The sequence below is a fragment of the Monodon monoceros genome, unplaced genomic scaffold, assembly GCF_005190385.1.
Source record: "Monodon monoceros isolate NGI ecotype Baffin Bay Population unplaced genomic scaffold, NGI_Narwhal_1 Super_Scaffold_2, whole genome shotgun sequence".
NCBI classification, from domain to species: Eukaryota; Metazoa; Chordata; class Mammalia; order Artiodactyla; family Monodontidae; genus Monodon; species Monodon monoceros.
The window spans coordinates 1,509,363-1,533,870 of record NW_021703776.1 but is presented as its reverse complement, the minus strand read 5'-3'; the positions used below and the strand labels follow the sequence as shown (position 1 = coordinate 1,533,870).

The following is a 24,508-nucleotide window of genomic DNA, read 5'->3' as shown; positions in this document are numbered from 1 at the left end:
GGTAAGGAGAGACCTTTAAGAACACGCGGAGAGAAGCCCCACTGCCGTCGCCACCCACAGAGTCATGAGCTACAGAAAAGAAGTCTTACCTGAGCCGCTGAACTTGGTGGCGGTCGGTTACGCAGCAAAAGCCAATTGCTCAGTACTCAAGTTATTCCCACTTTTCAGCTCAGAAAACTGTGGGCTGAAAATTCTAAGTAACTTGTCACAGATTACAAAATGGATGGGAGAGAATCCATGATTTGATCCAAGGTAATCTGATTTCAGAGTCCAGCTCATGAATCACCACCCATGGTCCCCTCTTCCTGAAACTTCACAGTCTTACAAAATCAATTACATTTCTACACACAAAAAATATTCAGGTAGAAAACACCACATAAAACATGTCCCACTTACAATAGTTTAAAACAAAAAGTAAGACCTTTAAGAATAAATAGAGAGTGGTGTCAGCAAGATGGCAGACCGGGCAGCTCCACACTCCATTCCTCCACAGAAACATTGGAAAACAAGCAGGAACCATCAAAACCAATTTTGCTGGAACTGTGGACAACTTTCAAAGGTTTACAGCAACCAATGAATACTGAAGCCAGAAAGAGGCAGTGTACAAATGGAAGAAAAGCCCTGTGGTGTTTTAACTTGCCCTCCCCACCTCAGCTGCCGTGTGGAAGACTGCAGCTCACCTTCCCTGGGTGGGAACTCAGCCCCTGGTTCCCGGGGCAGCAGAGCTGACCGTATTTGCACGTTACTGTGTGTGTCTGTTTGAAGTTGCCTGGGCCTACCTGAAGGAGACACACAAGGTCTCTGCTTCTGCTAGCTCAGAACCCATGAGGGCAGAAAAGCAGCAGACACTGTAAAGGACAATCAACCTGCAGCCACCGGGGTCAACAGATGACCCCTTTGCTGGATCAAAACATGACAGGCAACAGGCCACCTAGATCAAGGGAGTAGGAACCTGGGAAGAGTTTATGTGGCATGTTAAGGTAATCAAAAGTGCGCATGCTCAAGGGGGTTCTAGAAAACCACACACATGCCCAGGGCAAGATACATGCTCAGAAAATTCCTGAAAGGACCCTAAGCTTTCATTGCAGGATGACCCCTATGCTCAGCAGAAGCCCAGCTATGGACTGAAGTAGGGCCCCAGCACAGACCGAGCCAGTCTGCAGAGACTGGGTTCTTTTTTTTTTTTTTTTTTCCTATCTCTGTTCTCAGATAACATAGGAAATCCTGAAGAATCTACAAGAACGCTACTAGAGCTAATAATTGAACTCAGCAAAGTTGCAAGTTACGAGAGCAACACAAAAATCAGTTGTATTTCTAAACACCAGCAAACAATCTGAACAAGAAAAAAATGTAAGTTAGCAATTCCATTTATCTAAAAGGATAAAATATCTAGGAATAAATTTAACCAAGGATATGAAAAACTTGTTCACTGAAAACTATAAAACATTGCTGAAAGAAATTCAAGAGGATACAAATCAATAGAGAAAAATCCCATGTTCATGGCTTAGAAGACTTAATATTGCTAAGATGGCCACATTCTCCAAAAGAACCTACAGATTCAACACAATCTCTATGAAAATTCCAACAGCTTTAAAAAACAAAAAAAGAAATAGAGAGACAAACCTTAAATTCCTATGGAATTGCAAGGGGCCCCAGCTAGCCTAAATAATCTTCAAAAAAAAAAAAAGTCAGAAACACACATTTCCCAATTTCGGGACTTAATACAAAGCTATAGTAGTCAAAACAGTGTGGACTACAAAAAACAATGGAACAGAATTGAGAGTCCAAAAATAAACCCATGGACTTCCTTGGTGGCACAGTGGTTAAGTATCTGCCTGCCAATGCAGGGGACATGGGTTTGAGCCCTGGTCCAAGAAGATCCCACATGCCATGAAGCAACAAAGCCAGTGCACCACAACTACTGAGCCTGTGCTCTAGAGCCCGCAAGCCACAACTGCTGAGCCCATGTGCCACAACTACTGAAGCCTGCGCACCTAGAGTCCATGCTCCACAACAAGAGAAGCCACCGCAATGAGAAGCCTGCACACTGCAATAAAGAGTAGCACCCACTCGCCGCAACTAGAGAAAGCCTGTGTGCAGCAATGAAGACCCAATGCAGCCAAAAAAAACAAAAACAAAAATAAACCCAGACATCTATGGCTAATTTATTTTATTTTATTTTATTTTATTGCCATACATGGGCCTCTCACTGTTGTGGCCTCTCCCGTTGCGGAGCACAGGCTCCGGACGCGCAGGCTCAGCGGCCATGGCTCACGGGCCCAGCCCCTCCGTGGCATGTGGGATCTTCCTGGACCAGGGCACGAACCCGTGTCCCCTGCATCGGCAGGCGGACTCTCAACCACTGCACCACCAGGGAAGCCCTGGCTAATTGATTTTTGACAAGGATGTCAAATCCATTCAATAGCAAAGAATAGTCTCTTCAACAAATGGCATTGGAACAAGTAGACAACCACATGCAAAAGAATGAAGTTGGACCCTTACCTCACACAGTATACAAAAATTTGTCAGTGGACTCTTAGATATAACACAAAAACATGAGCAACGGAAGAAAGAACCAGAGAAGCTGGATTTCGTCAAAATTAAAAACTTTTGTGCATCAAAGGACATTTTATCAAGACAGTGAAAAGACAACTCACAGAATGGGAGAAAATATTTGCAAATCGTCTATCAGATAATGGCTTAATATCCAGAATCTATATTACTCCTATAATTCAACTATAAAAAACAAACAACCTAATTTTTAAAAATGGGCAAAGGACTTGAATAACTTCCTTGTTACTTAGTCACTTGTTTATTAATCTCCCATCTCCTTTCTGCCTTTCGCATACTGGCAAATACCCTTCTCTGAATATAAGATCCAGGAGAGCAGCGAACACATCTGCATCCTTTATCCATCTATCCCCTGTGTCTAGAGTGGGAGGCTTGCAATAAATATTTGTTGAATGAACTGCATGAATGAATGAATAAACCCTCCTTTTGTTCCTAAAAAGAACAACAACAACAAAAACTGCAAGTCACAGTATGCGGGCCAGATAGCGTTACTGCTGGGCCGGGGCGGGCTGGTGGGAGATGTCTGTTCATAATCAGTTTGTCTCTCACCAAAGAAATCAAGACCATGGACAGCAGCCGTGCCAGGCGGGGACCGACCTGAGATGACAGGGGTGCTCCCTCCCCACCCCAGCGGCCTCGGGAGGAAGATCTAGAAGGTTCTGAGAAGGGGCGTTTGTGGGCACAGAAGGGGCACCAGCCCCAAAAGGCAGCCTTATGCATCCGCACACATCGGAGGCCAGGTTAAACCTCGGGGCCTAGTTCCTCCACTGACTTGAGAAAACCATTCGCCTCCTCTTGCCGCAGGTCTGGCACTCTCACCAGATCCCTGGGCACCAGCCGGGAGCCGGCCTGCCCGGAGGCCAAGGACTGAGCTGGCCCCAGGGGACTAGTTTTGGCTGACTCAGTGCTCACCATCTGCCACCACAAGGCCCCCAGAAATGGTTTGGGAGAACTGCCCTGTTCTCCTCCAGCTCTGAGCATGAATCCTGTCCTGATGTAAAGGAACAGGATCTCCCCAAAGCCCACAGGCCCCCTTCTCTCCCCTCACACCGTCCTGACTGGCCTTCCATCCTCACCTGCCCCCCGGACTCCCATCCTTTTTCACTCCTGGACCAGTCAAGCTGGCATCCTCCCTCGGAACCCATCCTGGGAAAGGTGAACTCCCGTTCAGAAACACTGGCCGGGTCCCTGTCAAGTCAATGTACCCAACCACTGGCGATTCAGCATCTAATTAATCTGAGCTGTCAGGGGTGACGAGAAGGATCCTGAACTATCACTAAGAAAGAAACTGGACTGTCAGGAAACCGTGACCCAAGGTCTTCTTCAACCACCGACTGTGAAACGTCCCAATTTCAAAGACAATAACATGCAAAAGAGAAAGCGGTGTCTTTTAGGGACCATGAGGGATGCTCATTGCTCTAGTAAGAACTTGATGTGAGCAAGCTCTTCACAACACAATCTCACAGCTTTACTGAGGTATACAGACATTTCTATTTTAAAATGCAGAAGCTGAGAATTCCTCCTCTCTCCCAAACAGACACGACACGGTACCTGGCCTCGCATCTCTTAGGAAAATAACTAATACTTCCTCCCTCGACCCTGGGCCAGGCAGTCACTAGTGCCACTCGCTGGACAAATAACTTAACCTTTCTGAGCTTCAGCTTTCTCATCTGCACTCAAGTGTGGACGACAACAGCTCTGTCACTCAGTGCTGTGACAAATGTGACCTACTTAGAGCATTTAGCACAATGCTTGTCGCATGTTAGAAATATAAGTGGTAAGTAGAAAAAAATAAATGTACATAAAAGCCCTGTAGAGGGACTTCCCCGGCAGTTCAGTGGTTAAGGCTCCGCACTTCCACTGCAGGGGGCGCGGGTTCGATCCCTGGTCAGGGAAGTAAGATCCTGCATGCTGCACACGTGGCAAACCACACACCCCCCCCCCCAGAAAACACCCCCCAAAACCCTGTATATAAATTCTCTCATTTAGCCTCATCATAGGGTTCAGGTGCTACCGTGATCAGGAAATGTTAGCACCTGGTTTACCCACTGCATCCTTGCGACCGCGGACACCGGAGGGATAACTGAGTTCTGGTGCCGCAATGTTCTCCCAACAGGCAGAGCGCAGACCAGCCCCGGGCATCTACCCAGGCCAACCAAGGTCGGTTCAAGCGCATCCCCACGGGCCCTGGGGAGGACGAGGTGGGCGTCCCCACGCGGGTGCTGGCGACCAGCCGCCCACCCAGCCGTCACCTCCTGGCGGGAGGTGTGCTCCGCCGCCTCGCCCCCCGGCAGAGGGGTCCCGCCTCCCTGGGCTTGCTCCCTGATTCTGCAGGGATCCAGGGCACAAGCACGGCCTTCCAGGTGACTGTCCCCACTCAGAGACGCCACGCCTGCCCCTCCGCCTTGTAACCCCGTGGAGGCTGCAGCGCCGTTTGGGCCACGCTGAGTTCCTGTGGCTTTTGCTTCTGTCCTTTGTTACTGCTGTTGTTTTCAGTGTGGGGAGGAAGTGGGAAGGGTGTTGGATCAGAAGAGATGTGTAGTAATACGGGATTTTATGGAAGCCGAATGACGCCTCAGCGCCCACCTTCTTCATCACTGTCTCGGGAGTCACCGGCGGCGGGTCACCCTCAGCAGGCTGTTGTCTGCGCTTGTAGTTCAAGGATTCCGCCACCAGATGGCGCCGCCGTCCAGGTCGCCCCCAAACACGCGTTCCATTTGGGGGTTTGCCGGACAAAGGAGGGTCCTTTAGGGCAAGTGGGATACAAGCCCAGGTCCCCAAGGCCTGTGCCGGCCCAGGCTCTGGAGGAAGTTAATTAAGACAGAGACACCCCCGCACTCTAGACGTAGGTCTAGAGGAACGAGGCCCAAACCCGCAGTGACTTCAGGTGACCAGGCTCTTCGCCCTCAAACACCCCCATCATCTCCAAAATTAGATGAAAAGCAAAAAGCCACAGAAACAGGAACAACCACTAAATACCGTTCTCCCTGGGGATGGACTTGAGCCCTTCCGCCCCCAAGTTTAAAATAAAAACAAAGGTTTGGTTTAACATGGAATGAAATCATCTCCCTGACGTGCTGGGCAGAGCCAAGCCCTTCAAGTCCATCAGCAGCACGTGACCCACAGCCACTGGGTACCGGAGGTCCGCAGGGGGGGCGACCTGCGATGGCCAACCCGTCCCGGTACCCGTCCGGGTCCTACAGAGCACACCCAGGTGCGGGATCCCTGAACCAGGGATGCAGGGGCGGTGCCGGGAGAGGGGAGCCTGCGGGGAGTGCGGAGGGCCCGAGGGGAGTGCGGAGGGCCCGAGGGGGGCGCGGCCTCCGGTGACTCTCAAGGGCGGGTCCGGTCGTGGATGGGAGGCTAGTTGGTGCCAGCCGCATCCCCAGGACGCTCGCGCCGCAGGTCTGATGAGTACGTAAGATACACAACTGCAGGCCCGGTCCCGCTTTCCAGCCCCTCCAGCCCCCACGTGTGAGGCAGGGCATCCAGCACACCAAACGGACGCCTGTGGGATTTCTCCCCAAGGGCTGGTCCAGGCTAGTACCCGGGTCCCGGAAGAGGCCCAGAGGAGGGACCGGCTCCACCCGCCTGTCTTTATCTCCTGTGTTCTGAGGTTTGACCCTGGAGGGACAGCGCCTCCCAGGCTTGGCTAATTCCTAAATATAGTAAACAACTCCCCCGAGAGTGCTCTCCATATATAAACTGACCCATCCAGAGATCACCCCCGCTACCCCCATCTCCTCTGTGGGGCCACTGTCCCCCTGCCCTAATCCCCCCGGCGCCAGGTTCCAGACAACTAGGGGCAGCCCTGTGCCCCCAGCCCTGAAATGATTCAAAGTGCCAGTCCCACGCCTGTTCCTCCCCGGGGAGCCGGAATCAGGCCTGTTGCCCACAGCTCCTCATTCCTCGGCCCCCTGACTGACCCTGGTGCCTCCGCCCATGGCGTGAGTGCCCCCCTCCTGGGAATGATGTTTCAAGCTCTCTTGTGAACGGCGGTCGTCTGCTGATCTGTTGGCCTCATCATTACTAATAATCATGAAACCGGCATTGTGAAGCGTGTGCTCTTCACGCAGGTCACAGGGAGAGCACAGGGCCGGCGTTCACGGACCACCGCCCAGGTCTGTGCTCAGACGTGCACTCACCAGGTCTGTGCTCAGACGTGCACAACACAGGTAACATCATGATGCCGAGTTCAGTAGGAGAAACCGAGGCTGACAGATAATACATAACCTGTCAGAGCTCACGTAGCTGATAACTAATCAGAAATGGAACTTAGACCCTCAGCAGTCATTATGTTAGAAAATGCTCTAACTTTTAGTTTCTTAATATTGTGTCCCACAGAAGATTCTTATCCCCTGGCAGTGACCCTTCCAAAATTCATCTATTCTTATAGAAAGGCCATCTCTACGGCTTGTTGTTCTTTTGAAACACTTTGCAAATAATAAGCCAACATTTTCAAAGACATCCAAGATTTGTAACACAGACCTTCTGCTCCCTGCAAGCTAGAGAGTTAAATTCTGCGTGTAGGAAATTCACAGCCTCACGCTGAATTATTCACATATGCAATCTGTCAAAATGCTAATTATTCCTTCAGAGAAAAACAATCAGATATTTGTTTCATAATATTTTTACCTCATCCAGGCAAAACTGCCAAGGTGTCAGCGTGATTAAGAAACCTACTTTTCTGCCTGTCAAATGCTGCTCGGGAAATTTACATATGCATCCATACACAAGACGGGGAAATGTGCACCTTCCTATGTTGTGAAATTATGAGTTCATTCGACAGAGATGCAGTGGGGGGGACTTCTGTGTCAGCACCTCTGGGCACCTTGGATACAAGACAAAAGTCTGTCTGGAGCTCACAGCTCAGTGCAGGAAGGAAGTCAGTAATAGTAACACAGCGTGATTAGGATCCAAGGATCGAGTCGTCTGTCCCAGACTCCCAGGCTTTCTAGGAGACAGTGCCTGATCTGCATTCTGCAGGGCCACGGCCACATGAAGAAGGCGGGGAGAGGCACTCCAAGCCCAGGGAAGGGCAGGTGCAAAGACAGAGGTGAGGGAGAACACAGCTGTTCTGCAGGCGTCAGAATGCCCCCTGGGGAACAACAAGGTGGAGGCCAGAGCACAGAAGGGCTTTAGCGAGAAGCCCCCACGTAAGACCATCCATCCGAGATTTCCCGGCATCAGGAAGGGCATGCACTGGGCAGGGATGCGGTCATGTCTCATCTTAGGTGATGGCTCAGCAGTCCTGTGGCTGGTGAATGGCAGAAGGAGATGGAGGCCAAAGTAATAAGGGCCTGACAGGTGGAGAAGAAAGGAGAGAGCAGAGACACGGAGGAGACAGAAAAGGCGAGGCGTGGGACTAACTGGACGAGGGGAAAAGTCCATGAAGATTTCTGGGTTTGGGCCAGAGGAAGAGATGCCTCCTGGGGCTCAGAGTGGAGGGTGCAGGGCGTCCTGGCACTCAGGCTGGGAGTGCAAGGCGTCTCTACATCACTGTGGATGATGAAGTAAGGGCCCTCTGAGGGCGGTCATTCTAACCTCTCCACCTTTCAAGCAATTTAGAACCCTGCAGTGTTATATCTGGGAAGTCTTGCTAAATTACTAGGGCCCCGTTCTCACCGCTCCAGGTAAGAAGCCCATGGGCATGGTGGGCTTTGCTCCAGTGGAGTCAGCTGACTCCAGATGTGCTTCTAAAACCTTCCTGTAAATTGTTCCCTGGGCCATCTCTTCCACGTTACTCAATCAGTTGTACGCCCATTAAGGAATATAAATCTATACTTGTTAATAGGCCATGAAATAGCAGCAAATACAAGTCCCTGAATGGAGAGAGAGGGTGGAAGAGGGGAGAGAAGTCTGGCCTTGTCAGTTTGGGGTCAAAGAACCTGGCGTCCAGAGGCCACCTCACCTGGCAAGTCCATCCTCTCCCATGCCTGCGCCTTGGTTTCCTCCTTTACAAAAGTTGGTGATGACGAGCGTGAATTCTAGCCCTCTACCCAGCTTTTAGAGTCTATAATTTCTATGTAGACTTACATCTCCATATACCATCAATAACTTCCACAATACGACTTGTGATTATAACCATCAATACACTAGTAAGATAACAGACCCCTGACATTTAATGGTCTACCTACAACGGAATGAGGTGTAGAATGGTGAGTGCATACATCCGAGAGAGACGTGGCTGCTGCATCTGTGTGAAACTGGTCAGATGCTAACGCAACACAGGATCTTTGGGGCCAAGAGGAATTCCCAGGAAACACAAGTCAGTCTTCAAAAGCAGAAATTCCAAACCTCAAGACACCAACCTTCCAAGATACTTTACAGCCAAATTATAATTCCTGATAAAAGGTCTTGACATTTAAACAAAATGAAACCCAAGAGCACCTCCCAGTACAAAAGTGACATCAAAATGACAGGGTCCATTTCCTCCTTTTCTATGGAAGAACTTTTGGGGCCACAGACGCAGAACCTTGTCACTAGGAAAGGTACAGGCAGGAAGGAGAGGGAGATGGTGTGTGTGTGTGTGTGTGTGTGTGTGTGTGTACACATGTACACGATTTCTCTTGGGCAAGGATCAATGAAGATATTTCACTCATGAGTCCCTGAAACCAGTCCAGGGTGTATTTGGATCTACAGGCATCACTGACACAGTCCTGAAAGACGGATGCACCCCAGGGAGTTTACCTGTCATTGCTCTTCCCCAAGATACTTGAGGTGGCTTCTAAAATAAGCACTCCTTTGTTTGCTAACATCATGTTGCTCCTTAGTGATACCCGTCCTGAGGATCTAGGCGAGCCCTGGAGCTCACCAGGAGACTGTCCCGGGGACACATCTGCCATGTTTCCAAGACCTTTCCTCCTCTGAGCATTGCGTGAGCCTCACCCACCACTCAGGCTCAGGACCCACTGCTGCTTCTCTGGGGGTTGTGGAAAAAATGATGGCAACCAAAGTAGCTGAAGTGCAAGCATCATGGATAAAAACCTTTCCTTCACTTGTTGAAATAATTCATTGAAGACTGATTCTTAGATTTTTGGGTTTTTGGTTGTTGGTGGGGTTTTTTTTTTAGTAAAATAGGAAAACTCTTCTGGGTTAGGGGTTTGTGCTGGGCCACTACCGACTAAGCTCCTTCATCACAGGCCCCTTTATCTCCTGAATAAGAACTGGCTCAGGAATGGAATCTTCACAGATGTATGCTTAATAATCGCAAGACCCGTGTCTCTCCTTCACTCAGTGGAGCCTGGGGTCTGATGTTTCTGATCTGCAGCCTGATGGCTTCCTGTGCCCGGAGTTATGAGGCCCTAAGAAACGCAGCTCATCCATAAGAGAGAGAAGTTTAAGCCATAATCTGAATCTGGATTTACATGACTAGGCATGTTATTGGAATTCCCATATTTGCCACTTCTTATGGTTATAGTAAAAAAATCTAAAGGAAGAGGCAATGGATAGCCTTATGGGATATCTATTAGTAAGCTGTGGAAGAAGGGGAAACATGACTCTTTTCTGTGAGGTCACACTGGCCTTCATGTTAGCCAAGCTCTAGGGAAACAGTCTTAAGGCTACATGGACAAATTCACACTCCAACATTTTCCTTTATTTCAACATCTCTATGGGAATCACTGAGAGTGGATTTGCACAATTTATTACATCATGCCCCATATTTATCCCCCATAACATTAATGACAATTAGATACAAGTGTACAGACCCTTCCTGACAAGAACCTTCTAACACCCACTATTGAAACCAAGCAGGACCCTGTGGGGCTCCTGGGCACGGAAGCCTTTCTGTGTCCCCTGTTTCTCGTTTGTAGGGAATAGACCACAGCCTCCATGACCTTCTCTGAGTTCCAACGGGTAGGTTCAAACAGTTGCTAATCAGGGAAGGGAGGGGATGCAGAGACAAGGGAGGAGCAGTCAGGAAAAAATAGTGCAGCCTGGGGGCAGGGTCCTGGTTCTGCCTCAAGGGACACACATACCAATATCTTTAAGCTCTTCTTCAGAACTAAAACCCCCATAAATGGAAGATGTTAGCATTCCTCATTCCAGAGAAGATCACAGTTTGATAACCCCACCCCCACCCCGCAGAAGCTCAACAGGATATCTCCTGAGTCCAGACTAAAGGAATGCAGGCCCTGCACACACTCTGATCCTTATCAGCAGCCCTGCCCTTGAACCATTGCTATAAAACTCCTCACCAAATCCCCTCGGGTTGGGACACACAGTTTTGGAGGCATTAGACCACTGTGTCCCCTTTTGCCCGGCAAAGCAATAAAGGTATTCTTTTCTAATTCACCCAAAGCTGTCTTTGAGATTTGATTCGGCGTCAGTGCACAGAGGCCGAGCTTTAGGCATCAGTACCACGTGATTATAGGGTGATCTATTTCAGGAAGGATCCTACAAATGAGATTCACTGTCACTGGGGGACAGGATCACTGGGTGGCCCTCCCCAGCATTGATATCCTAATCCCTATTTTGTTCTCACATGATCTCTAAGTTTTTAGAGTTTTTAGGGTTTCCCCTGTTGTGTTTATAGATAGTTTAAATGGTCACACCTAGCAGGCATGCACTTAAAAATACAGTTATAGCAAATTTATTTTATTTTTTATTCTAAGTGAGTTAAAGTGGATGGGTCATATACTTTTAGATTTCTTTTTATTTTCTGAATGATCTATTCTCATATAAACTATGATGTTGCAACATTTTTTTGGCTCATGCCTGTTACACTAAAATTTAGCATACATTTACTGTGTATGAATATAATGCTAACGACATCACTTAAAAGAGTTTAAAGGTTCTCCTCATGAGAGTTGCACATTTTCTATGAAGCATGTGAAATAAAAGTCATGTTTTATGGCAAGACAAGAAAAATTTAAACATAAAATTTTTTCTGTCCTTTGACCTCCTCTCTCCCCCCACTGTGCATTGTGTATCTGCATTATGTGTGGACCAAATCTCCCCCATCGGCAGAAATACCTGCTCAACCATAAAGATCAACATTCTCCCAGCATCAGTGAGACAACTCCTTCTTGATAAGATAACATTCCTTCCTGATAAGGGGTCACATGACCTTTAGACGTGGATTGTGTAAACTGACAATAATACGTCATTTAAGGAATAGCCCTCTGTCTTAAGAAAACGTATATAATTGTGCCTTGCCTTCTAATGGGTAGAACAGTTCTCGGAGCTGTCTGAGATGTTGTTCCCAGGTTATAATCCTAAAATTTGGCTTGAATAGAGTTTTCCATGTCTTAGGTTGACTGATTAATTTTTTTTGTTAACAAGCAGAATGTTTAATTTGTTTGGTCATCACTGAGGAATGTGAGAAAAGAGCCCTCACAGACAGGCTCTCCACACTCAGAACCTTCGAGAGGCAAACACTGATTTCTCACAAAAGCAGGCTATATGAAATATGTCTCCATAAACTGACACATTTTCAGACTTGTGGGCAAGGACATCATATAGGATGAAGGATTCGAAGAAAAGCAGGCCTTTCTCAAACGGTCTCCACCACAGCCCCAGCTGCATCCCACAACCCATCACTCCTACTAGAAGGTCTGAGGAAAAAAGCTCCACATCCAAACCATTTCTGGAAGTTTGTGACCCGTTCTAAGATCTGCAATCACACTGCCACACTAGAGCTTGGGTGTGAGCTTCCAAGGAAAAGACACCCTGCAGCTGTGTTCAAGTGAGGACTTTACATCCACATTTACACAGAGAACCCTTCCTGAAATTCACCAACATGTTTAATTTCTTCTCCCCACTCTGAAATCTTTTATTTTTGCTCTCCTACAGTACTTTGAGCTCACAGTTCTGCTTATTACTTTTGGCTGATTCTCTTACTTAAAAAAAGAAAATTGATGTAGGGAATTCCCTGAAGGTCCAGTGGTTACTACTCAGTGCTTTCACTGCTGGGGGCCAGGGTTTGATCCCTGGTTGTGGGACTAAGGTCCCGCAAGCCATGAGGCACGGCCAATAAAAAAAAAATGATGTGTAAACATCTTAGGCTATTTCAGCAAATGCTAGTTTTCACAACAAGGCCACACTGCATTCTCAGTTGTGTTCACATGTGCCTGAAACAGGAGGGAAGGGGGCAGGGCACAACCTTTAAGAGAATGACATAGCCATTGAGGACACAACATAAACTGGTTAGAGCCAACTAGGTCCAAGGTGGCAGAAGACTCGACTTCCACTAGACTTTAAGCCTCATTATATGCTCATTCTAATACATCAGCATCTAAATGACACACCCACAGGTGCCATGACAGTTCCAGGGCCGACCAGAAAAGGTTAAAAAGGGGGCCGTGGCCCAATTCCTGGAAATCTCTGACCCTTCTCCAAGATAGTTGGAATAATCCTCCCACTCATGGGCCTATGAAACTACCTAGCCCATAAAAACTAATCACTCCATATTTTGGGGCCTCTCACCTTCTGAGATGGCCTACACTCTGTCTGTGAAGTGTGTTTCTTTCTAAATAAATCTACTTCTTACCTATCACTTTGTCTCTCACTAAATTCTTTTTGCAATGAGACATCAAGAACCTGAGCTTCATTAAGTCCTGAGACCAGGTGTGTGATCTCAGTTAAAAGATGGTGGGTTCAGGTCCCACCCTGGACTGTGCGGTTTCAATCTCAGGATGTTTCCGGCTACTACAGGGGCTCCAAGCTGCACTGTTGGACTCCCAGTGTCCAACATACGGAGTCCTGGACCTTCCAGGCCCAGGCACCGCACAGGGACTTTGGCCTCAGGAACGGAAACCAGGCCGAGTTTCCACATCCCAGCCCTGCCCTTACTGAAAGCAGCCATCCTTCCCAGGTCTCCTCCGGGTTAAGTCCCAGGCTTCTCTCCACCCCAGTCACAAGAATGTAAAACACAACTCAGTGCAAACAAGAAGTTGGGTGGGACTCCAGATGTTTACGAAGAAGAAAAGCCTGTATGCCCCTCAGTGCCAATGGCATGAGAGCATGTGGGACAGAGCTCTGCAGGTGACAGGATGTTGCCAATGGTAAGTTAGCACCATCACCCAGAGGGATCCTGGCAGGAATGAAAGACCTCAGGGGACACACAGACCGAATCCAGGTTCGGCCTTTGCATCTTGTCTCACTCAGCTCAAGCTGCCATAACAATACATCACAGACTGGGTGGTTTAAACAACAGGAATTTATTCCTCAGAGTTCTGAGAGATAGGAAGTCAAGGTGCTGGTGACTCCATTACTGAGGGAGCCCTGGGCTGCAAATGCCACCTCCTCCCCGTGTCCGTACATGGTGCAAAGAGGGCGCTGGTGTCTCTTCGTTTTCTGATAAGGACCCCTATTGGATTAGGGCCCCCGTACGACCTATTTAAGCCTTATCTCCAAACGCAGTTATACCAAGGGTTAGGGCTTCAACATAAGCATTTCAAAGGGAAGTATTCAGTCCATAGCAACCCGTACTAGTTGTGTGACACTGGGCACCTCATATACTACCTCTAAGCCTTGTTTTTTGATTTGTGAAATGTACATTGTATTTATTTCATAGAGTCACTAAAAGGTTTAAAGGCTATAATACAGGTTAAAAGCTCACAGAAAATCCTGGAAACTTTTGGGTCTTGAAAAATGCATGATAGTTAATATCATGACCATCCTAACGTTACGAGGATGTTGATTATGTTGGCTAATCCCTCCCTCCGGACTCTGCTCACACACACCCTGCTGCCCCCTGCTCCAAGAGGGGCAATTTCCAGGAGCAGGGCCTAGAATCCATGCTCCCCACTCCAATGGTGAGGGTCCCTCCTCTCCCAGCCCCTGGAAGGATGCCAGCTGTGAACATCTGCTTCCCGACGGACAAGACCTGGAGAGACAGGAGTCTGCTCAAATCCTGCCCTGGCTCCCCCACTTCTGCTAAGGGCCGGAGCCCCTGAAAAGTCCAACCAGTTCCTAGGAAGTGAAACCAAGGACTCATCTGCCAAAAATACATTATTTAAAGAAGAGACTATAGGTGAATCTGATTATAAGCCTTTGACACAAGATCCTTCAGGAGTCCTGCGTGCAAGAGCACCTTTAGGACGTCCAGGCTCATCCCACAGATGCTGTAAAGTAATGCTTGGATTAACCCAACCATCTGAGACTTGCTTATCCACCCTGGGGAGCCAGCTTCTCTTGGAACTGCTCTCACAGAGCTGCGCCCGGCACTATCCCATCACGGACGTATTAGGGGATAAGCAGATATGCAAACCTTTTGGTTGCATTTCCTGTAAGGATTTCAAAGATGTTTTTTATTGTGATATATCATAAAAACTCATGAGAAAATTGCTCTCGGGCCTCAAAAGAAGAAATAAATATTCTCCTCTTCCAGCAATATGTTTTATTTGTACTATTAACACCACGGATCATGGAAGGGGTTAGATTTCTCCCCCTTGGCTACTAGAAATGCAAAGCAAAATGTGTATTCTGTCTCCAGTAAGTGTATATCACCTTCAGAAAGCATTTGGGGTGCTGACTTTGCTATTAGAGTTATGTTTTTTCTTCCTTTTCAAATTGCATCATTTTAGATGATCAAGACGGAAAACAAAGGGCAAAATTCATTCCTGAGCATGTCTTTATTGTCCTTTTTCTCACCTTGACAGAATCATCTGAATAATGATAATCACCCCAGGATTTTTTTTTTCTTGTATTGCTATTCCTGTGTAATTATTAGGGCTGCTGATAACCATTCGGTGACAACGAATAATATCAAACATTCCCCATACATTTGTGTATAGGTAACAACTTACAATGTCAAGGTTAAATGAGAGGAGAAGTGCCAGTATCCATCTCAAGAGCTGATATTATAGTGTTTCACAGCTCCAGTCAACATGACACAAGTGCACTCTGAGAGCCTTTTCAGGGACTGCACAAGGGAAATAAGACTAAGTGATGTGGGAAAAAAAAATTGCATCAGTTTATAATTTTTAAATCTCTTCTTCATATTCTGTATCTTGCATGAGCCTTGTCAAGAACATTTTCAAATGAAGTGCAGTGTAGCAGATAAAACTCCTTTTTCACGTAAGCTTCCCAACTTTGACCAAAGAACACACACAAAGCCAATGATTCCACCAAGGTTGGGCCAGGCTAGGTACCCTATTCTGAGGGTGGCCTGGATCCACACCCAGAACTCTCTCCACTCCCGCACCCAGCCTTCAGGATTCCAAGGCAACACTTCAAGTGAAGGATCACTCTGCATTTTTAGCCAGTAAGAGGGGACCCTAAAGGTCCTTCCTGTGTCCTGGGGACACCCATGCTCCCACACGGCAAGCTCATATCTGAGGTTAGTTGTCGTTACTGGTGTCCTTGCATTTAATACCAGTTTCTTAGTAGCTATCTTTTTGATAGAGACAATTTTCAGCAATTATTCTAAGAATGTCTATATTTAATTAAGTTTGATTACACAAGGCAGTATGAGAAACACTTGCATGGTCCATTGAGTTTCACAGAGCTCTGGTTATTTAAATATTCCCTCACTGAATATCACAGTTGCAATTCTTAATTTAAAGTCCTCACATCTCTATGGAATACATTTAAAAAATATTTGAAAAGAACTTGATCATTTTTGTTAAGGATCTCAACTCACTTCAGTAGCTGCCACATATTTTCATCTGTAAAGCCAATTTTTAATGTCACAAATCAAACAACTGAGACTTCAAAGACTAAAGTTTCAAGTCATTAGTGACTATATTCTTTAGCAATTAATTGCCCACTCAATCTCACGTCTTTTGAAATTTTGTTCACAGGCAGAACAAAGGTAGTGTGAACTTCTGACCTGGCTTCTCTCTGAGAAGGGTATACAGTATAGGTATATCTGTAACTAAACAATGGTTTGGTTTCTTTTTCAGAATATATATACATATATAAATATAATTTTTATTTTCTTGGCATATCGAGATTCTGAAACATTTTGCCTGACCCCAAGAAAAAATTTCATAAATTCTGTGCATGCCTAAGTATAGATTTTAAATATAGTTGGAAATAAAGCCATAGACAAGACATTACTTTAAGTGTAAAAATTTTCATGAATGCCAACAACCTACACATTTATCTCTTAATTTATTTTAATTCAAAATTTTTTACCAGTTTGTTTTTCAGATATAAATATACTCCTTGAGTTACCTGGCTAAAATATTCTATCTAAATTAAATTTGATGGCTTAATGCCATATTGGATTAATCTGGGAACAGCATCCCAGACTTTGGTTAAACCCAGAATGAAAACAAAATGCCTACCAAGTCCCTTCCTCTGGCTTCTGTTCATGATCATATTCAAGTTATCCTTGAATGTCTGGGAATGGATAACCAAAGAGCTGCATTTTCTCCCAAAGCAATTTAATTTACCTTCGATTGCCTTGTATAAGGAACTTAGTCATGATGTTATTTTAGAGGCTTTGTTTTTTTTGTAAAAAATTAATAAACAGAAACCCCAATTAAATAGAGCTGGGAGGCCAGCAGGAGGAGCTCTTATACCCAGAGACCGCAGCCCAGCCCGACAGGAAGAAGACAGACCCCTCCTCTTTCCAGGCAGGGACTCAGCCAATGAGAGGCTGGGACTCTGTTTACTAAGCCCACCCACCTTCCTTTTCTTCTATAAAAGCATCCTTCTCCCCATGGGAGAACTTGCACTTGGCTCACCAGGGCTCACCAGGGTTGCAGACCCTGACTTGCAATTCTCTACTGATCCCAAATAAACCCAAGTCTATTTATTTCAGGTTAACAATTTCTTCTGATTCAAAAAATGGTCATTATAACACACTGGAAGAAATATGTTAATAAACAAAAAGTATTAATAACTTTCTAAGACAGATAGCCAATACCATTAACTAATCTCTTTCAGTGATAATCAACAGCCTATTTTATTACATTTTCTGATTAGTTGTTCCAGGTGTATAGGAATACTAATGATTTTTTGTATCAACAATTTAGTGAACTCCTTTATTATCTGTAATGGCTTATCGGTAGATTCTTTGGATTTTCTACATTCTGTGTTCTGTGAATAAAACCTTCTTCCTTACCCTTGAAATTCTTATTCCCTTTATGATTACTACTTGTCTCATTACATTTATTAGAATCCTCAGTAAGGTGTTGAATTTTTTTTTAATGGTGAGAACGGGGCTTCCCTGGTGGTGCAGTGGTTGAGAGCCCGCCTGCCGATGCAGGGGACACGGGTTCGTGCCCTGGCCCGGGAAGATCCCACATGCCGCGGAGCGGCTAGGCCAGTGAGCCATGGCCGCTGAGCCTGCGCGTCCGGAGCCTGTGCTCCGCAACGGGAGAGGCCACGGCAGTGAGAGGCCCACGTACCGAAAAAAAAAAAAAAAATGGTGAGAATGGTTATTCTCTTCTTTTTCTTGAAGAGAATACTTATGTTTCAGCATTAATTACAGGTGTTTATTTTCATACTACATTCAGGTCTTTAAACTTTGCTTTTGTTCTTATTTAACATGATTTTTATTTTTTAGTCATGAGTGGGGGCAGAATTTTGTCATTTTTTCTATTGAATCTTTAGAAACAATCACACATTTTCTCATCTAATGTGTTAATGTGATCAATACCTCATTGATTTTCTTATTTTGACCATTTCTAAACCAGGGAGTAAAAGCTACCTGATCATAATGTGGTTATTGTTTCATATTGATGGATTTGGTAGGATGGTATTTTATGTAGTATTTGTTTTATTTATGTTTTTAAGTGAGACTGAGTTACAGATACTGTCTTTTTTTAAGGTTTTTTGGCCTCATAAAGAATTGGGAGAATTTCCTATCCTTTATTCAAAGAAACGCAAGGTCCACCTCTTTGTGCAAAGTTTGATGAAACCTACCTGTAAAACAAACGGGACCTGTTTTTTGTGAACAGATTTTTAAAAACTAAATCACCAATTCTATTTCTTTAATGTTTACATTGCTATTTAGGGCTTTATTTTTTCCCCCCTTGGGTCAATTTTGGAAATATATAGTTCTAAAAAACCGCTTATTTTACTTAAGTTTTCAATATTTTTGCATAAATTATTTACTGTATTCTTTTTCTAAATTTTTATAACTTCAATTATAGTTGTAACCAGGTCTCAGATCTTTTCTCCTTCTAAATATCCGCTTTTCTCTGTTTTACGCTCAATCTTGTAAGTTTATTATTATTTTAAATCGCGATCCCACCCTCAGTGCAGTTTTATAGTTTCTGGGATTCCTTTATTCTGACTTGTGAAAATGCCATCGCGGGGTCTGAGCTTCCTTCTGCCAGAATTCCACACGTCTAAGTGTTCGTCTGTGATCTGGGAACCCCCCAGGCAGCACACAGGACCACCCGCCGCAGTGCTGAGACCTGACCCTCGGTAGCCTGGCTGCCACCTGCACCGCTGTCCCTAAGGCCACCCCAGGCCCTTAGCTTTTGCTGAGTCTTTTGCTCAGGAAAAGTGCAAAGCTGCTAAATGGCCCTGTCCGGCTCCAGAGCCGAGCCACAGGCAGTAACTCTCCCCCACCCCTTTTCTGTCAAATTCCATTTCTCCAGAACCCCCATCCCCTTTCTGCTCTCCTGTCAGTGGGAGCTGAGTTCGTCTACACTGGTCTCTCCCTCACTGCTGTGGTCTGAAAAGGATTAGTCTTGCTGCTTTTAATCAGTGCCTAGTATTCTGCTCCAAGACAGTCTCCAACCCTGTTTTATCCACTCCGCGCCCCTTGCACACAGGAACATTTGCACCCCTGGCCGACGTGTGTGAAGGGGAGCAGAATAGACCTCTTGGGAATAGGATTATTGGGGGCTGATTTTTTCTTTTTTTTTTTTTTTTGCGGTACGCGGCCCTCTCACTGTTGTGGCCTCTCCCGTTGCGGAGCACAGGCTCCGGACGCGTAGGCTCAGCGGCCATGGCTCCGGGGCCCAGCCGCTCCGCGGCATGTGGGATCTTCCCGGACCGGGGCACGAACCCGAGTCCCCTACATCGGCAGGCGGACTCTCAACCGCTGCGCCACCAGGGAAGCCCAGGAGCTGATTATTTTGAGTGGCTGCCAACACCGGAGAATCTCAGAAAACAGAAGTTGCCCTTTTGTGCAGGAAATTTACATTTATAAGGGAAATCTCCATTTGTGAGGGTGTCTCCCTCTCCATACTAGGAAGAGAAGAAGGATGACTAAGAAACTCTCCTCCAAGGAGAAGGCTCCCAACTTAAATCTGCATGTCAGCCTAACCCTATTTACTGTGCTTTTCCTTTCACCTCATAACCGGTCCCCGCCTCCAACATCATTGGTCTTTTTAGTTAATAAACTTCTGTTTGTGTTTCACTTGCTAATCTGTCTGTTGTTATAGGGAGTCTCACGCAAGAACTACGGAAGGTAGAGGAAAAATTATTTTTCCTTCCTTACATGTGTCATCTGTTTAAATATCTCTGCCCTCACCCAACATCACACACAGTCTAGTTAGAAAACTTTAATCAAAGGGTATGTTCCCGGCCTTCTGACTCACAGTGTCTACAGCCAAATTTCCTGTTGGGATCACAAGTCAATCCTTAGGGCTGCCAGCCAGTCTCAAACTCCCAGAGTCACTGTGGCATTGACTGTCTGATATTCCTCTGGTTTTTTACATCTCTCTTCATTTCTAGCACCTGGTGATTTTACTTACTTTTTCTTCTTTTAAACAAAGTTATATTTTTCAAAAACAACAATAACAAAAATAAATAAATAAATAAATATATATATATATATATATATATATATATATATATATATACCCAGCATTTTGTACTTCCAGTAGGAGGGGTTTCATGAACCTCAGTTCCATCTGCCATGTTGTCAGAAACCTTTGTATTTTCTATTGATTCTTCAGGATATTTTACAGACACTTAGTAGGACTAACAAATCTGATGAATCATCAACTTACTCATTAACTTGTTACAGGCGTATGTATTTACGTAATTGGAATCCGACTCTGATAAGCTTTGATTCTTGTTTCCAGCCTGGGATTCTTAATGTGTGAAGAAAGCTCTGTGCCCAGATTCATCCTCCATATAATTGAACTATTTGATTCCCACAGAGTCCCTCATGGAAATGAATTCGCCTCTGGGGATAACGAATAGAGGACAGAAGAACAGACAAATGAACTACATCAAGTCAACCCTGAAGTTTGCCCCAAGGCCTACATAACCCATAAAATGTTATTCAGCAGATCAGAACAGCCCTGCTCAAGGAGGAGAGAAGATTGTTTGGGAAAATGCAAGCCAACCTCACTCCCAAATCCTACCCATCAACATAGGACTACTGCTGGTCTCACCCCACCAATAAACCAGCCCCCCATACAGGCCAACCTTTTAGACCCCTGGATGTGATGATCCAAAGGCCATGTCCACAGCCACCTCTCTGGCCTGAAGCCCTCCTCTGAGTTCCAGAATCTAACTCCCTACTTGATAAAACCACTTGGATTTCTAATAGGCTTATCAAACTTAACTCATCCAAAACCGAACTCCAAACCAACCCCACCCACCACCTTGTTGTGCCCACATCCCTCTTAGAATCAGCAAATATCAACCCCATTCATCTCATTGCTCAGGATAAACTACCTGCAGTTCACCTCTCTGTTGACCCCTCTCTGTCTTGAATGCCCCAGTTCAACCCATCAGCGAATATTACTGGTCTTATCTTCTTTGATCTCCAGCCCTCTCTCTGCTCAGCCTGGTTTCCTGGATTTTGCACATTTCCAACTCAAGACATACATGGTCTGTAGTTGCAACTCTGGAAAAGTCCTTCTCCCTGGGACACTTGTAGAGTATGATCTCCTTGGCGTCTGCAATTTTAACCCTGGGGCCTGGTGGAGTGCCTGGCAGGCATGTTGCAAATCACTGGAGAGAAGTTAAATGACCCCTGGGAACATCTCGATGTCGAGAAGCAATGGAACTTGACAATGTTGAGTTTCATCTGAAGGTCAAGAAATCTTCCCACCCTCCTGTGTTCTAGTAAACAGCAGATTGCAAAGCATCTCTTCCCCATGTGACTTCCCCATGAGTTTCATCTGTGAGATGAACCTCACAGATGCCTCCTTGTTTACGCAGGAAAAGGCCAGACCCAGACCCTCCTATTCATGCCTCATAAACGATTAGCTGAACTGTTTTATCCCCAGGGATCAAGCAGAACAAAATTCATGTTAACCTCTCTCCCAGCCCCTGACATCATATTACATTTTCTAATTTGATTTTCAGATGGTGAGAAAATGACCCAGAAATAAATAATATATAAAATGATAATTTTCATATTAACTAAAAATTCTAAGAATAGAGCCACAAAGAATCTAGGTGCGTAAGCTGAACTAACCATTTATATTTTATTGTGAGGACACCATGATCAATTAAAAATCATGATTATGTGATCTTTGGTCAAATTATTAAAACACACACATTCATACAAATGAAGGATAATAGAATCCAAAAAGAAGCCTTTCCATGAAATCTCTTGAAAATACTTTCTTACTCCTGAACCATCTCTCAATTCCTGATGGAAGAGCTGAATATCAACGATTGATAATTTTTTACCTTTCAGCCTGAGCAGCAGATAGCCCACCCTGCCACCCCTAGGAGAGGCTGGCCTCAGGTAGAATGTTCTCTGACCTTCTATCCATCATCCCCCTTTCATCTCCCCCCCCCACCCCGACACACACACACTCAGCTCTCTCCACCTTGACCTCTCCTCTCTATCACAGCAAACCTACTTGGCCAGGCTGGAGACACACGCAGGTGTCATGGGCACAGTGTTCTTGCCTGTGGCAATGGTTCCTTTCCCCCCTTGCAATAATCCTTCAGGGTAAATGTCTCTCCTTACTAAGTTGGGAATTTTTTGATAGTCTGTTGCCTTGTTGAAGAATAGGATGGTATTTGTCCTTGCCCTACTCAGGACTTCCTCACTGTCACAAAGGCATGGCCACCCAGTTATCACCCACCCCCCTCCAGTGCGCGAGGTCGCAGCCTCTGCAGCATCCACCTCAGTGGGGAGCAGCCCCCATTATTAGAAGCTTCTCTTTACACTGAGACAAAATCTGCCACCTGTTTATCCTGCACACGCAGGCCCTCGGAAGCTAAGCAAAATAAATCTGGTCCCTTTCCCAGGAAATAAGTACTCAGTTATTACATTTCTCCCATGAAACCTCAACATCTTCTTTTCTCCAGGTTAAATAATTACACTAAAGACATACAATGTTCGTCGTATTGTCCCTAAATCCTGCTGTCTACAGCATGGAATGATCTTCTTTATGGCTGCCACTGAAAAAAAACTAAAAATTAAGCTATCAACAATCTAAAGCACAGGATGTGATTTCACAAAAAGAACATCCACATCAAAATAAATGAGAATGACCCCAAAGACCGATAAGAAATTAAAAAATCAAAACCACCCACGACAAACAGGTTTGATGGGACAACAGAAGAAGAGAGGGCAGCAGGGGACAGGGACCCTCCACTCAGGAGCCAGAGCAGCTTCTCGAAGCAAAAGAATGGTTAGTCCCTGGAAAAAGCAGACAAGCATACGCTATTGCACCGGGCCTGCTAAAGCAGTGAATTCCAGGGGACTCAGGGATTAATAAACTTTCTATGAGGTGAAAAATACTGAAGAGGGAGAAATAATGAAAGCGTGATGTCAGATAAACACCAGCTCAGGAAAATTACCAACAGACATGAATCACAGTAATAACGAGGTGAACTCACACTTTTGAAATCGCATCCAGGAAACCCCACCTGGGATGAAATCAAGACACCAGAGAAATCAGAGCATCCTCACAGCACAGAGCTCCCGGCACCCCATGGAGGAGAGACTCTGAAGGAAACTGCTTCTCTTCTGTTCCAGAACTCCTACTTGCAAAGATATTTTTTTAGACTTTAAAGAAAAAAATGAAGATCCTACAACGTGCCAGGACAAAAAGGAGGAGAAAGCCTCAGGTTTCTTCCTGGAGACTTTGTAAAAGGGGAAAGCTTCAGAAGAAAGGGGGGCCCCCTGAAAATATGCATCCCATGATGCTGACTGTTCCTCTGAAGGAAGGAGAAAAATGTCTCAGTCGCTGGAGGACACGAGAATAATCTGTAAACACACTCCCAAGATTGTAAAAAAATCATTACAAGCAGCAATAGAGACCTGAGAGCAGCTTAACTAGAGAGAATAACACTAACCCAATGGACAGTGGGTGAGATTCACAGGAGCCACTAGGACGCTCTGCTTTCAGTTCAGGTATACAAAGCCTCAAGACGCGACCGTCTCCACCCTAGGGAGAAGCAGCCGGGGAAACTATGAAACCTAGTTTGCTGTGGTTGTCGTTTGTCTAACATGCTAGTCCTTAGAGAGCTGAGGACCCAGAAGGACCCAAGTGGACTAAATCCAGAAAGGGGTGAGCCTGCTTCTAGACAAGAGATGCCTTTATGGCAGCAGAACGACTGGCGAGGAGAAGGCAGTCAACATGGTCACCAATTTGAGTGATTGTGAGTGGACCGGCTGGTGCTTAGACCCCAGGAGAACACCGGCCGTGGAGGCCAGCAGAGCAGAGAAACTCCCAAAGCCAGGGAGCCAGGACCACAGCTGGGAGCAACCCCCAGAGCGACTCAACATTTCAGAAAGCTGGGCACTGAAGTTTAAGACTCAACAAAAAGGGCTTCCCTGGTGGCGCAGTGGTTGAGAGTCCGCCTGCCGATGCAGGGGATACGGGTTCGTGCCCCGGTCCGGGAGGATCCCACATGCCGCGGAGCGGCTGGGCCCGTGAGCCATGGCTGCTGATCCTGCGCGTCTGGAGCCTGTGCTCCGCAACGGGAGATGCCACAACAGTGAGAGGCCCGCGTACCGCAAAAAAAAAAAAAAAAAAAAAAAAAGACAACAAAAAAATATCAAGTCAAACTGTGTTCAAATCTCAAGCCCTGCTAGAGGGAAAGTCCGTATCCCACTCTGAAAACTTCCGAAGCCAGTGGGGAACTGAACCCACCTGGG

General features: G+C 45.9%; 1 protein-coding gene across 1 annotated transcript in view; it reads right to left on the bottom strand.

Annotated features, from left to right (window-relative positions):
• The window catches only part of VWC2 (von Willebrand factor C domain containing 2), a 113,004-nt gene that overhangs the window by 40,505 nt on the left and 47,991 nt on the right, over positions 1–24,508 (bottom strand). The gene's annotated exons all lie outside the window — the stretch shown is intronic.